Consider the following 16083-nt stretch of genomic DNA (forward strand, 5'->3'; position numbering starts at 1 on the left):
GAAGCCATTCTTCTAAGCATCATCCCACCACCATTTTTCCATTGTTTTAAAATGCAGGGAAATTTTGCAAGTTAGCATTATAATTAGTAGCTGGAGGGTACAGTTTTTTTTTGTGTGGTCGATGTGGATGGGGGGTCAGGCCCTCTGTCAGTTCGCTGGTTAGTTTTTATTATAACCAGAGAGGAGAAGTGGGTTTGTGTTTGGCAGGAGAAAAGGGCGGAATCTGTTTCAGAGAATTAACGATGATCCCCATGGTCATCCCGTTCCTTTAATAATCCTTAACTTCATCAGCTGGAAATCCACCATGGTTCTATATACTCCTCTTTACGTGGGAACAGGAAACTGGCTTCTTCCAAGAAGTATGCCGCAGAGCTTTTCAATTAACCACTACGTTGAAAATTATTTGCAGGTGTTCAGCGTTTCACCATAATTGTGATAACGTTTGTTTGTGCCTCCTGAAACCCAAGAAGTCTGCGACGGACATAACTATGCTGAGGAGTAGCTGACTTGGTGTTTCCTATTATTGTTAGTGGAGACTGACAAGAAGCCATTCTTCTAAGTATCATCCCACCACCATTTTTCCATTGTTTTAAAAGGGAGGGAAATTTTGCAAGTTAGCATTATAATTAGTAGCTGGAGGCTACGGTGTTTTTTTTTTTTTTTTCCTGTGGGGTAGGTGTGGATGTGTTGGTCAGGTCTTCTGTCAGTTCGCTGGTTTGTTTTTATTATCTCCAGAGAGGAGAAGTGTGTATTAGTATGGCAGGTGAAAACTGCGGATCTGTTTCAGAGAATTAAACAGGATCCGCATGGTAATCCCGTTCCTTTAAGAATCCTTTGCTTCATGAGCTGGAAATCCACCATGGTTCTATATACTTCTCTATGCGTGGGCACAGGAAACTGGCTTGTTCCATGAAGTATGCCTCAGAGCTTTTCAATTAACCAGTATGTTGAAAATCCTTTGCAGGTTTTCAGCGTTTCACCATAATTGTGATAACGTGTGTATGTGTCTCCTGAAACCCAATATGGCTGCCAAGGACATAAGTATGCTGAGGCGTAGCTGACTTCGTGTTGCCTATTTTTGTTAGTGGAGACTGACAAGAAGCCATTCTTCTAAGAAGCATCCCACCATCATTTTTCCATTGTTTTAAAATGCAGGGAAATTTTGCAAGTTAGCATTATAATTAGTAGCTGGAGTGTACTTTTTTTTTTTTTTGTGGGGTCAGTGTGGATGGGTTGGTCAGGCCATCTGTCAATTCACTGGTTTGTTTTTATTATCCCCAGAGAGGAGAACTGGGCATGTGTTTGGCAGGTGAAAAGTGCGGATTCTGTTTCAGAGAATTAAACAGGATCCGCATGGTCATCTCATTCCTTTAAGAATCCTTTGCTTCATCAGCTTGGATTCCACCATGTTTCTATATACTCCTCTATGCGTGGGCACAGGTACCTGGCTTGTTCCAAGAAGTATGCCGCAGAGCTTTCCAATTAACCACTACGTTGAAAATGATTTGCAGGTTTTAAGCGTTTCACCATAATTTTGATAACGTTTGTATGTGCCTCCTGAAACCCAAGAAGGCTGCGACGGACATAACTATGCTGAGGAGTAGCTGACTTGGTGTTGCCTATTTTTGTTCGTGCAGACTGACAAGAAGCCATTCTTCTAAGTATCATCTCACCACCATTTTTCCATTGTTTTAAAATGCAGGGAAATTTTGCAAATTGGCATTATAATTAGTAGCTGGAGGGTACGTTTTTTTTGTGTGTGTGGGCAATGTGGATGGGGGGGGTCAGGCCCTCTGTCAGTTGGCTGGTTAGTTTTTATTATCCCCAGAGAGGAGAAGTGGGCATGTGTTTGGCAGGTGAAAAGGGCGGATTCTGTTTCAAAGAATTAACGATGATCCCCATGGTCATCCCGTTCCTTTAATAATCCTTTACTTCATCAGCTGGAAATCCACCATGGTTCTATATACTCCTCTTTGCGTGGGAACAGGTAACTGGCTTGTTCCAAGAAGTATGCCGCAGAGCTTTTCAATTAACCAGTACGTTGAAAATTATTTGCAGGTGTTCAGCGTTTCACCATAATTGTGATAACGTTTGTTTGTGCCTCCTGAAACCCAAGATGGCTGCCATGAACATAACGATCCTGAGGCGTAGCTGACTTGGTTTTGCCTATTTTCGTTAGCGGAGACTGACAAGAATCCATTCTTCTAAGTATCATCTCACCATCATTTTTCCATTGTTTAAAAATGCAGGAAAATTTTGCAAGTTAGCATTATAATTAGTAGCTGCAGGCTACGGTGTTTTTTTTTTTTTTTCCTGTGGGGTCGTGTGAATGTGTTGGTCAGGCCCTCTGTCAGTACGCTGGTTTGTTTTTATTATCCCCAGAGAGGAGAAGTGGGTATTAGTATGGCAGGTGAAAACTGCGGATCTGTTTCAGAGAATTAAACAGGATCCGCATGGTAATCCCGTTCCTTTAAGAATCCTTTGCTTCATGAGCTGGGAATCCACCATGGTTCTATATACTTCTCTATGCGTGGGGAAAGGAAACTGGCTTGTTCCAAGAAGTATGCCTCAGAGCTTTTCAATTAACCAGTATGTTGAAAATCCTTTGCAGGTTTTTCAGCGTTTCACCATAATTGTGATAACCTGTGTATGTGTCTCCTGAAACCCAATATGGCTGTCAAGGACATAAGTATGCTGAGGCGTGGCTGACTTCGTGTTGCCAATTTTTGATAGTTGAGACTGACAAGAAGCCATTCATCTAAGAAGCATCCCACCATCATTTTTCCATTGTTTAAAAATGCAGGGAAATTTTGCAAGTTAGCATTATAATTAGTACCTGGAGGGTATTTTTTTTTTTTTGTGGGGTCAGTGTGGATGGGTTGGTAAGGCCATCTGTCAATTCACTGGTTTGTTTTTATTATCCCCAGAGAGGAGAAGTGGGCATGTGTTAGGCAGGTGAAAAGTCCGGATTCTGTTTCAGAGAATTAAACAGGATCCGCATGGTCATCTCATTCCTTTAAGAATCCTTTGCTTCATCAGCTGGGATTCCACCATGTTTCTATATAATCCTCTGTGCGTGGGCACAGGTACTGGCTTGTTCCAAGAAGTATGCCGCAGAGCTTTTCAATTAACCAGTACGTTGAAAATGATTTGCAGGTGTTCAGCGTTTCATCATAATTGTGATAACGTTTGTTTGTGCCTCCTGAAAACCAAGATGGCTGCCACGAACATAACGATGCTGAGGCGTAGCTGACTTGGTTTTGCCTATTTTTGTTAGTGGAGACTGACAAGAATCCATTCTTCTAAGTGTCATCTCACCATCATTTTTCCATTGTTGAAAAATGCAGGAAAATTTTGCAAGTTAGCATTATAATTAGTAGCTGGAGGCTACGGTGTTTTTTTTTTTTTTTTCTGAGGCGTCGGTGTGGATGTGTTGGTCAGGTCCTCTGTCAGTTCGCAGGTTTGTTTTTATTATCCCCAGAGAGGAGAAGTGGTTATTAGTATGGCAGGTGAAAACTGCGGATCTGTTTCAGAGAATTAAACAGGTTCCGCATGGTAATCCCGTTCCTTTAAGAATCCTTTGCTTCATGAGCTGGGAATCCACCATGGTTCTACATACTTCTCTATGCTTGGGCACAGGAAAGTGGCTTGTTCCATGAAGTATGCCTCAGAGCTTTTCAATTAACCAGTATGTTGAAAATCCTTTGCAGGTTTTCAGCGTTTCACCATAATTGTGATAACGTGTGTATGTGCCTACTGAAACCCAATATGGCTGCCAAGGACATAACTATGCTGAGGCGTAGCTGACTTGGTGTTGCCTATTTTTGTCAGTGGAGACTGACAAGAAGCCATTCTTCTAAGTATCATCCCACCATCATTTCTCCATTGTTTAAAAATGCAGGGAAATTTTGCAAATTGGCATTATAATTAGTAGCTGGAGGGTACTTTTTTTTTTTGTCGGGTCGGTCAGGATGGGTGTTCAGGCCCTGTGTCAGATCGCTGGTTTGTTTTTATTATACCCAGAGAAGAGTAGTGGGCATGTGTTTGGCAGGTGAAAAGTGCGGATTCTGTTTCAGAGAATTAAACAGGATCCGCATGGTCATCTCATTCCTTTAAGAATCCTTTGCTTCATCAGCTGGGATTCCACCATGTTACTATATACTCCTCAATGCGTGGGCACAGGTACCTGGGGTGTTCCAAGAAGTATGCTGGAGAGTTTTCAAATTAACCAGTACGTTGAAAATTATTTGCGGGTTTTCAGCGTTTCACCATAATTTTGATAACGTTTGTATGTGCCTCCTGAAACCCAAGAAGGCTGCTACGGACCTAACTATGCTGAGGAGTAGCTGACTTGGTGTTGCCTATTTTTGTTAGTGGAGACAGGCAAGAAGCCATTCTTCTACGTATCATCCCACCACCATTTTTCCTTTGTATAAAAAGGCAGGGAAATTTTGCAAGTTAGCATTATAATTAGTAGCTGGAGGGTACAGTTTTTTTTTGTGTGTGGTCGATGTGGATGGGGTGGTCAGGCCCTCTGTCAGTTCGCTGGTTAGTTTTTATTATCCCCAGAGAGGAGAAGTGGGCATGTGTTTGGCAGGTGAAATGGGCGGATTCTGTTTCAGAGAATTAACGATGATCCCCATGGTCATCCCGTTCCTTTAATAATCCTTTACTTCATCAGCTGGAAATCCACCATGGTTCTATATACTCCTCTTTGCGTGGGAACAGGTAACTGGCTTGTTCCAGGAAGTATGCCCCAGAGCTTTTCAATTAACCACTACGTTGAAAATTATTTGCAGGTGTTCAGCGTTTCACCATAATTGTGATAACGTTTGTTTGTGCCTCCTGAAACGCAAGAAGGCTGCGATGGACATAACTATGCTAAGGAGTGGCTGACTTGGTGTTGCCTATTTTTGTTAGTGGAGACTGACAAGAAGCCATTTTTCTAAGTATCATCCCACGATCCTTTTTCCATTGTTTTAAAATGGAGGGAAATTTTGCAAGTTAGCATTATAATTAGTAGCTGGAGGGTACGGTTTTTTTTTGTGTGTGTGTGTGGTCGATGTGGATGGGGGGATCAGGCCCTCTGTCAGTTCGCTGGTTAGTTTTTATTATCCCCAGAGAGGAGAAGTGGGCATGTGTTTGGCAGGTGAAAAGGGCGGATTCTGTTTCAGAGAATTAACGATGATCCCCATGGTCATCCCGTTCCTTTAATAATCCTTTACTTCATCAGCTGGAAATCCACCACGGTTCTATATACTCCTCTTTGCGTGGGAACAGGAAACTGGCTTGTTCCAAGAAGTATGCCGCAGAGCTTTTCAATTAACCACTACGTTGAAAATTATTTGGAGGTGTTCAGCATTTCACCATATTTGTGATAACGTTTGTTTGTGCCTCCTGAAACCCAAGAAGGCTGCGACGGACATAACTATGCTGAGGCGTAGCTGACTTGGTTTTGCCTATTTTTGTTAGTGGAGACTGACAAGAATCCATTCTTCTAAGTATCATCTCACCATCATTTTTCCATTGTTTAAAAATGCAGGAAAATTTTGCAAGTTAGCATTATAATTAGTAGCTGGAGGCTACGGTGTTTTTTTTTTTTTCCTGTGGGGTCGGAGTGAATGTGTTGGTCAGGCCCTCTGTCAGTTCGCTGGTTTGTTTTTATTATCCCCAGAGAGGAGAAGTGGGTATTAGTATGGCAGGTGAAAACTGCGGATCTGTTACAGAGAATTAAACAGGATCTGCATGGTAATCCCGGTCCTTCAAGAATCCTTTGCTTCATGAGGTGGGAATCCACCATGGTTCTATATACTTCTCTATGCATGGGCACAGGAAACTGGCTTGTTCCAAGAAGTATGCCTCAGAGCTTTTAAATTAACCAGTATGTTGAAAATCCTTTGCAGGTTTTCAGCGTTTCACCATAATTGTGATAACGTGTGTATGTGCCTACTGAAACCAAATATGGCTGCTACGGACATAACTATGCTGAGGCGTAGCTGACTTGGTGTTGCCTATTTTTGTCAGTGGAGACTGACAAGAAGCCATTCTTCTAAGTATCATCCCACCATCATTTCTCCATTGTTTAAAAATGCAGGGAAATTTTGCAAATTGGCATTATAATTAGTAGCTGGAGGGTACTTTTTTTTTGTGGGGTCGGTCACGATGGGTGTTCAGGACATCTGTCAGATCGCTGGTTAGTTTTTATTATCCCCAGAGAAGAGTAGTGGGCATGTGTTTGGTAGGTGAAAAGTGCGGATTCTGTTTCAGAGAATTAAACAGGATCCGCATGGTCATCTCATTCCTTTAAGAATCCTTTGCTTCATCAGCTGGGATTCCACCATGTTTCTATATATTCATCTATGCGTGGGCACAGGGACCTGGCTTGTTCCAGGAAGTATGCTGGAGAGTTTTCAAATTAACCAGTACGTTGAAAATTATTTGCAGGTTTTCAGCGTTTCACCACAATTGTGATAACGTTTGTTTGTGCCTCCTGAAACCCAAGAAGGCTGTGACGGACATAACTATGCTGAGGAGTAGCTGACTTGGTGTTGCCTATTTTTGTTAGTGGAGACTGACAAGAAGCCATTCTTCTAAGTATCATCCCACCACCATTTTTCCATTGTTTTAAAATGCAGGGAAATTTTGCAAGTTAGCATTATAATTAGTAGCTGGAGGGTACGGTTTTTTTTTTTGTGTGTGTGGTCGATGTGGATGGGGGGGTCAGGCCCTCTGTCAGTTCGCTGGTTAGTTTTTATTATCCCCAGAGAGGAGAAGTGGGCATGTGTTTGGCAGGTGAAAAGGGCGGATTCTGTTTCAGAGAATTAACGATGATCCCCATGGTCATCCCGTTCCTTTAATAATCCTTTACTTCATCAGCTGGAAATCCACCATGGTTCTATATACTCCTCTTTGCGTGGGAACAGGTAACTGGCTTGTTCCAAGAAGTATGCCGCAGAGCTTTTCAATTAACCACTACGTTGAAAATTATTTGCAGGTGTTCAGCGTTTCACCATAATTGTGATAACGTTTGTTTGTGCCTCCTGAAACCCAAGAAGGCTGCGACGGACATAACTATGCTGAGGAGTAGCTGACTTGGTGTTGCCTATTTTTGTTAGTGGAGACTGACAAGAATCCATTCTTCTAAGTATCATCTCACCATCATTTTTCCGTTGTTTAAAAATGCAGGAAAATTTTGCAAGTTAGCATTATAATTAGTACCTGGAGGCTACGGTTTTTTTTTTTTTTTTCCTGTGGGGTCGGTGTGGATGTGTTGGTCAGGGCCTCTGTCAGTTCACTGGTTTGTTTTTATTATCCCCAGAGAGGACAAGTGGGTATGTGTTTGGCAGGTGAAAACTGCGGATCTGTGTCAGAGAATTAAACAGGATCCGCATGGTAATCCCGTTCCTTTAAGAATCCTTTCCTTCATGAGCTGGGAATCCACCATGGTTCTATATACTTCTCTATGCGTGGGCACAGGAAACTGGCTTGTTCCAAGAAGTATGCCTCAGAGCTTTTCAATTAACCAGTATGTTGAAAATCCTTTGCAGGTTTTCAGCGTTTCACCATAATTGTGATAACGTGTGTATGTGCCTACTGAAACCAAATATGGCTGCTACGGACATAACTATGCCGAGGTGTAGGTGACTTGGTGTTGCCTATTTTTGTCAGTGGAGACTGACAAGAAGCCATTCTTCTAAGTAGCATCCCACCATCATTTCTCCATTGTTTAAAAATGCAGGGAAATTTTGCAAATTGGCATTATAATTAGTAGCTGGAGGGTACTTTTTTCTTTGTGGGGTCGGTCAGGATGGGTGTTCAGGCCCTCTGTCAGATCGCTGGTTTGTTTTTATTATCCCCAGAGAAGAGTAGTGGGCATGTGTTTGGCAGGTGAAAAGGGCGGATTCTGTTTCAGAGAATTAAACAGGATCCGCATGGTCATCTCATTCCTTTAAGAATCCTTTGCTTCATCAGCTGGGATTCCACCATGTTACTTTATACTCCTCAATGCGTGGGCACAGGTACCTGGGGTGTTCCAAGAAGTATGCTGGAGAGTTTTCAAATTAACCTGTACGTTGAAAATTATTTGCGGGTTTTCAGCGTTTCACCATAATTTTGATAACGTTTGTATGTGCCTCCTGAAACCCAAGAAGGCTGCAACGGACATAACTATGCTGAGGAGTAGCTGACTTGGTGTTGCCTATTTTTGTTAGTGGAGACAGACAAGAAGCCATTCTTCTACGTATCATCCCACCACCATTTTTCCATTGTATAAAAAGGCAGGGAAATTTTGCAAGTTAGCATTATAATTAGTAGCTGGAGGGTACAGTTTTTTTTTGTGTGTGGTCGATGTGGATGGGGTGGTCAGGCCCTCTGTCAGTTCGCTGGTTAGTTTTTATTATCCCCAGAGAGGAGAAGTGGGCATGTGTTTGGCAGGTGAAATGGGCGGATTCTGTTTCAGAGAATTAACGATGATCCCCATGGTCATCCCGTTCCTTTAATAATCCTTTACTTCATCAGCTGGAAATCCACCATGGTTCTATATACTCCTCTTTGCGTGGGAACAGGTAACTGGCTTGTTCCAGGAAGTATGCCCCAGAGCTTTTCAATTAACCACTACGTTGAAAATTATTTGCAGGTGTTCAGCGTTTCACCATAATTGTGATAACGTTTGTTTGTGCCTCCTGAAACCCAAGAAGGCTGCGATGGACATAACTATGCTAAGGAGTGGCTGACTTGGTGTTGCCTATTTTTGTTAGTGGAGACTGACAAGAAGCCATTTTTCTAAGTATCATCCCACGACCCTTTTTCCATTGTTTTAAAATGGAGGGAAATTTTGCAAGTTAGCATTATAATTAGTAGCTGGAGGGAACGGTTTTTTTTTTTGTGTGTGTGTGGTCGATGTGGATGGGGGGATCAGGCCCTCTGTCAGTTCGCTGGTTAGTTTTTATTATCCCCAGAGAGGAGAAGTGGGCATGTGTTTGGCAGGTGAAAAGGGCGGATTCTGTTTCAGAGAATTAACGATGATCCCCATGGTCATCCCGTTCCTTTAATAATCCTTTACTTCATCAGCTGGAAATCCACCATGGTTCTATATACTCCTCTTTGCGTGGGAACAGGAAACTGGCTTGTTCCAAGAAGTATGCCGCAGAGCTTTTCAATTAACCACTACGTTGAAAATTATTTGGAGGTGTTCAGCATTTCACCATATTTGTGATAACGTTTGTTTGTGCCTCCTGAAACCCAAGAAGGCTGCGACGGACATAACTATGCTGAGGCGTAGCTGACTTGGTTTTGCCTATTTTTGTTAGTGGAGACTGACAAGAATCCATTCTTCTAAGTATCATCTCACCATCATTTTTCCATTGTTTAAAAATGCAGGAAAATTTTGCAAGTTAGCATTATAATTAGTAGCTGCAGGCTACGGTGTTTTTTTTTTTTTTTCCTGTGGGGTCGTGTGAATGTGTTGGTCAGGCCCTCTGTCAGTACGCTGGTTTGTTTTTATTATCCCCAGAGAGGAGAAGTGGGTATTAGTATGGCAGGTGAAAACTGCGGATCTGTTTCAGAGAATTAAACAGGATCCGCATGGTAATCCCGTTCCTTTAAGAATCCTTTGCTTCATGAGCTGGGAATCCACCATGGTTCTATATACTTCTCTATGCGTGGGCAAAGGAAACTGGCTTGTTCCAAAAAGTATGCCTCAGAGCTTTTCAATTAACCAGTATGTTGAAAATCCTTTGCAGGTTTTTCAGCGTTTCACCATAATTGTGATAACCTGTGTATGTGTCTCCTGAAACCCAATATGGCTGTCAAGGACATAAGTATGCTGAGGCGTGGCTGACTTCGTGTTGCCAATTTTTGATAGTGGAGACTGACAAGAAGCCATTCATCTAAGAAGCATCCCACCATCATTTTTCCATTGTTTAAAAATGCAGGGAAATTTTGCAAGTTAGCATTATAATTAGTAGCTGGAGGGTATTTTTTTTTTTTTTGTGGGGTCAGTGTGGATGGGTTGGTAAGGCCATCTGTCAATTCACTGGTTTGTTTTTATTATCCCCAGAGAGGAGAAGTGGGCATGTGTTAGGCAGGTGAAAAGTCCGGATTCTGTTTCAGAGAATTAAACAGGATCCGCATGGTCATCTCATTCCTTTAAGAATCCTTTGCTTCATCAGCTGGGATTCCACCATGTTTCTATATAATCCTCTGTGCGTGGGCACAGGTACTGGCTTGTTCCAAGAAGTATGCCGCAGAGCTTTTCAATTAACCAGTACGTTGAAAATGATTTGCAGGTGTTCAGCGTTTCATCATAATTGTGATAACGTTTGTTTGTGCCTCCTGAAAACCAAGATGGCTGCCACGAACATAACGATGCTGAGGCGTAGCTGACTTGGTTTTGCCTATTTTTGTTAGTGGAGACTGACAAGAATCCATTCTTCTAAGTGTCATCTCACCATCATTTTTCCATTGTTGAAAAATGCAGGAAAATTTTGCAAGTTAGCATTATAATTAGTAGCTGGAGGCTACGGTGTTTTTTTTTTTTTTCCTGAGGCGTCGGTGTGGATGTGTTGGTCAGGTCCTCTGTCAGTTCGCAGGTTTGTTTTTATTATCCCCAGAGAGGAGAAGTGGGTATTAGTATGGCAGGTGAAAACTGCGGATCTGTTTCAGAGAATTAAACAGGTTCCGCATGGTAATCCCGTTCCTTTAAGAATCCTTTGCTTCATGAGCTGGGAATCCACCATGGTTCTACATACTTCTCTATGCTTGGGCACAGGAAAGTGGCTTGTTCCATGAAGTATGCCTCAGAGCTTTTCAATTAACCAGTATGTTGAAAATCCTTTGCAGGTTTTCAGCGTTTCACCATAATTGTGATAACGTGTGTATGTGTCTCCTGAAACCCAATATGGCTGCCAAGGACATAAGTATCCTGAGGCGTAGCTGACTTCGTGTGGCCTATTTTTGTTAGTGGAGACTGACAAGAAGCCATTCTTCTAAGTATCATCCCACCATCATTTTTCCATTGTTTAAAAATGCAGGGAAATTTTGCAAGTTAGCATTATAATTAGTAGCTGGAGGGTACTTTTTTTTTTTTTTTTGGGGTCAGTGTGGATGGGTTGGTCAGGCCATCTGTCAATTCACTGGTTTCTTTTTATTTTCCCCAGAGAGGAGAAGTGGGCATGTGTTTGGCAGGTGAAAAGTGCGGATTCTGTTTCAGAGAATTAAACAGGATCCGCATGGTCATCTCATTCCTTTAAGAATCCTTTGCTTCATCAGCTGGAAATCCACCATGGTTCTATATACCCCTCTATGCGTGGGAACAGGTAACTGGCTTGTTCCAAGAAGTATGCCGCAGAGCTTTTCAATTAACCACTACGTAGAATATTATTTGCAGGTGTTCAGCGTTTCACCATAATTGTGATAACGTTTGTTTGTGCCTCCTGAAACCCAAGAAGGCTGTGACGGACATAACTATGCTGAGGAGTAGCTGACTTGGTGTTGCCTATTTTTGTTAGTGGAGACAGACAAGAAGCCATTCTTCTAAGTATCATCCCACCACCATTTTCCATTGTTTTCAAATGCAGGGAAATTTTGCAAGTTAGCATTATAATTAGTAGCTGGAGGGTACGGTTTTTTTTGTGTGTGTGGTCGATGTGGATGGGGGGGTCAGGCCCTCTGTCAGTTCGCTGGTTAGTTTTTATTATCCCCAGAGAGGAGAAGTGGGCATGTGTTTGGAAGGTGAAAAGGGTGGATTCTGTTTCAGAGAATTAACGATGATCCCCATGGTCATCCCTTTCCTTTAATAATCCTTTACTTCATCAGCTGGAAATCCACCATGGTTCTATATACTCATCTTTGCGTGGGAACAGGTAACTGGCTTGTTCCAAGAAGTATGCCACAGAGCTTTTCAATTAACCACTACATTGAAAATTATTTGCACGTGTTCACCGTTTCACCATAATTGTGATAACGTTTGTTTGTGCCTCCTGAAACCCAAGAAGGCTGCGACGGACATAACTATGCTGAGGCGTAGCTGACTTGGTTTTGCTTATTTTTATTAGTGGAGACTGACAAGAATCCATTCTTCTAAGTATCATCTCACCCTCATTTTTCCATTGTTTAAAAATGCAGGAAAATTTTGCAAGTTAGCATTATAATTAGTAGCTGGAGGCTACGGTGTTTTTTTTTTTTTTTGCAGTGGGGTCGGTGTGGATGTGTTGGTCAGGCCCTCTGTCAGTTCGCTGGTTTGTTTTTATTATCCCCAGAGAGGAGAAGTGGGTATTAGTATGGCAGGTGAAAACTGCGGATCTGTTTCAGAGAATTAAACAGGATCTGCATGGTAATCCCGTTACTTCAAGAATCCTTTGCTTCATGAGCTGGGAATCCACCATGGTTCTATATACTTCTCTATGCGTGGGCACAGGAAACTGGCTTGTTCCAAGAAGTATGCCTCAGAGCTTTTCAATTAACCAGTATGTTGAAAATCCTTTGCAGGTTTTCAGCGTTTCACCATAATTGTGATAACGTGTGTATGTGCCTACTGAAACCAAATATGGCTGCTACGGACATAACTATGCTGAGGCGTAGCTGACTTGGCGTTGCCTATTTTTGTCAGTGGAGACTGACAAGAAGCCATTCTTCTAAGTATCATCCCACCATCATTTCTCCATTGTTTAAAAATGCAGGGAAATTTTGCAAATTGGCATTATAATTAGTAGCTGGAGGGTAGTTTTTTTTTGTGGGGTCGGTCAGGATGGGTGTTCAGGCCCTCTGTCAGATCGCTGGTTAGTTTTTATTATCCCCAGAGAAGAGTAGTGGGCATGTGTTTGGTAGGTGAAAAGTGCGGATTCTGCTTCAGAGAATTAAACAGGATCCGCATGGTCATCTCATTCCTTTAAGAATCCTTTGCTTCATCAGCTGGGATTCCACCATGTTTCTATATACTCCTCTATGCGTGGGCACAGGGACCTGGCTTGTTCCAAGAAGTATGCTGGAGAGTTTTCAAATTAACCAGTACGTTGAAAATTATTTGTAGGTTTTCAGCGTTTCACCATAATTTTGATAATGTTTGTATGTGCCTCCTGAAACCCAAGAAGGCTGCGACGGACATAACTATGCTGAGGAGTAGCTGACTTGGTGTTGCCTATTTTTGTTAGTGGAGACAGACAAGAAGCCATTCTTCTAAGTATCATCCCACCACCATTTTTCCATTGTTTTAAAATGCAGGGAAATTTTGCAAGTTAGCATTATAATTAGTAGCTGGAGGGTACTTTTTTTTTTTTTGTGTGTGGTCGATGTGGATGGGGGGGTCAGGCCCTCTGTCAGTTCGCTGGTTAGTTTTTATTATCCCCAGAGAGGACAAGTGGGCATGTGTTTGGCAGGTGAAAAGGGCGAATTCTGTTTCAGAGAATTAACGATGATCCCCATGGTCATCCCGTTCCTTTAATAATCCTTTACTTCATCAGCTGGAAATCCACCATGGTTCTATATACTCCTCTTTGCGTAGGAACAGGTAACTGGCTTGTTCCAAGAAGTATGCCACAGAGCTTTTCTATTAACCACTACGTTGAAAATTATTTGCAGGTGTTCAGCGTTTCACCGTAATTGTGATAACGTTTGTTTGTGCCTCCTGAAACCCAAGAAGGCTGCGGCGGACATAACTATGCTGAGGAGTAGCTGACTTGGTATTGCCTATTTTTGTTAGTGGAGACTGACAAGAAGCCATTCTTCTAAGTATCATCCCACCACCATTTTTCCATTGTTTTAAAATGCAGGGAAATTTTGCAAGTTAGCATTATAATTAGTAGCTGGAGGGTACGTTTTTTTTTTGTGTGTGTGTGGTCGATGTGGATGGGGGGCTCAGGCCCTCTGTCAGTTCACTGGTTAGTTTTTATTATCCCCAGAGAGGAGAAGTGGGCATGTGTTTGGCAGGTGAAAAGGGCGGATTCTGTTTCAGAGAATTAACGATGATCCCCATGGTCATCCCGTTCCTTTAATAATCCTTTACTTCATCAGCTGGAAATCCACCATGGTTCTATATACTCCTCTTTGCGTGGGAACAGGTAACTGGCTTGTTCCAAGAAGTATGCCACAGAGCTTTTCTATTAACCACTACGTTGAAAATTATTTGCAGGTGTTCAGCGTTTCACCGTAATTGTGATAACGTTTGTTTGTGCCTCCTGAAACCCAAGAAGGATGCGACGGACATAACTATGCTGAGGAGTAGCTGACTTGGTGTTGCCTATTTTTGTTAGTGGAGACTGACAAGAAGCCATTCTTCTAAGTATCATCCCACCACCATTTTTCCATTGTTTTAAAATGCAGGGAAATTTTGCAAGTTAGCATTATAATTAGTAGCTGGAGGGTACGTGTTTTTTTTTTTTTGTGTGTGGTCGATGTGGATGGGGGGGTCAGGCCCTCTGTCAGTTCGCTGGTTAGTTTTTATTATCCCCAGAGAGGAGAAGTGGGCATGTGTTTGGCAGGTGAAAAGGGCGAATTCTGTTTCAGAGAATTAACGATGATCCCCATGGTCATCCCGTTCCTTTAATAATCCTTTACTTCATCAGCTGGAAATCCACCATGGTTCTATATACTCCTCTTTCCGTGGGAACAGGTAACTGGCTTGTTCCAAGATGTATGCCGCAGAGCTTTTCAATTAACCACTACGTTGAAAATTATTTGCAGGTGTTCAGCGTTTCACCATAATTGTGATAACGTTTGTTTGTGCCTCCTGAAACCCAAGAAGGATGCGACGGACATAACTATGCTGAGGAGTAGCTGACTTGGTGTTGCCTATTTTTGTTAGTGGAGACAGACAAGAAGCCATTCTTCTAAGTATCATCCCACCACCATTTTTCCATTGTTTTAAAATGCAGGGAAATTTTGCAAGTTAGCATTATAATTAGTAGCTGGAGGGTACTTTTTTTTTTTTTGTGTGTGGTCGATGTGGATGGGGGGGTCAGGCCCTCTGTCAGTTCGCTGGTTAGTTTTTATTATCCCCAGAGAGGACAAGTGGGCATGTGTTTGGCAGGTGAAAAGGGCGGATTCTGTTTCAGAGAATTAACGATGATCCCCATGGTCATCCCGTTCCTTTAATAATCCTTTACTTCATCAGCTGGAAATCCACCATGGTTCTATATACTCCTCTTTGCGTAGGAACAGGTAACTGGCTTGTTCCAAGAAGTATGCCACAGAGCTTTTCTATTAACCACTACGTTGAAAATTATTTGCAGGTGTTCAGCGTTTCACCGTAATTGTGATAACGTTTGTTTGTGCCTCCTGAAACCCAAGAAGGCTGCGGCGGACATAACTATGCTGAGGAGTAGCTGACTTGGTATTGCCTATTTTTGTTAGTGGAGACTGACAAGAAGCCATTCTTCTAAGTATCATCCCACCACCATTTTTCCATTGTTTTAAAATGCAGGGAAATTTTGCAAGTTAGCATTATAATTAGTAGCTGGAGGGTACGTTTTTTTTGTGTGTGTGTGTGGTCGATGTGGATGGGGGGCTCAGGCCCTCTGTCAGTTCACTGGTTAGTTTTTATTATCCCCAGAGAGGAGAAGTGGGCATGTGTTTGGCAGGTGAAAAGGGCGGATTCTGTTTCAGAGAATTAACGATGATCCCCATGGTCATCCCGTTCCTTTAATAATCCTTTACTTCATCAGCTGGAAATCCACCATGGTTCTATATACTCCTCTTTGCGTGGGAACAGGTAACTGGCTTGTTCCAAGAAGTATGCCACAGAGCTTTTCTATTAACCACTACGTTGAAAATTATTTGCAGGTGTTCAGCGTTTCACCGTAATTGTGATAACGTTTGTTTGTGCCTCCTGAAACCCAAGAAGGATGCGACGGACATAACTATGCTGAGGAGTAGCTGACTTGGTGTTGCCTATTTTTGTTAGTGGAGACTGACAAGAAGCCATTCTTCTAAGTATCATCCCACCACCATTTTTCCATTGTTTTAAAATGCAGGGAAATTTTGCAAGTTAGCATTATAATTAGTAGCTGGAGGGTACGTGTTTTTTTTTTTTGTGTGTGGTCGATGTGGATGGGGGGGTCAGGCCCTCTGTCAGTTCGCTGGTTAGTTTTT

This window comes from Eulemur rufifrons, chromosome 27, assembly GCF_041146395.1.
Source record: "Eulemur rufifrons isolate Redbay chromosome 27, OSU_ERuf_1, whole genome shotgun sequence".
Lineage (NCBI taxonomy): Eukaryota > Metazoa > Chordata > Mammalia > Primates > Lemuridae > Eulemur > Eulemur rufifrons.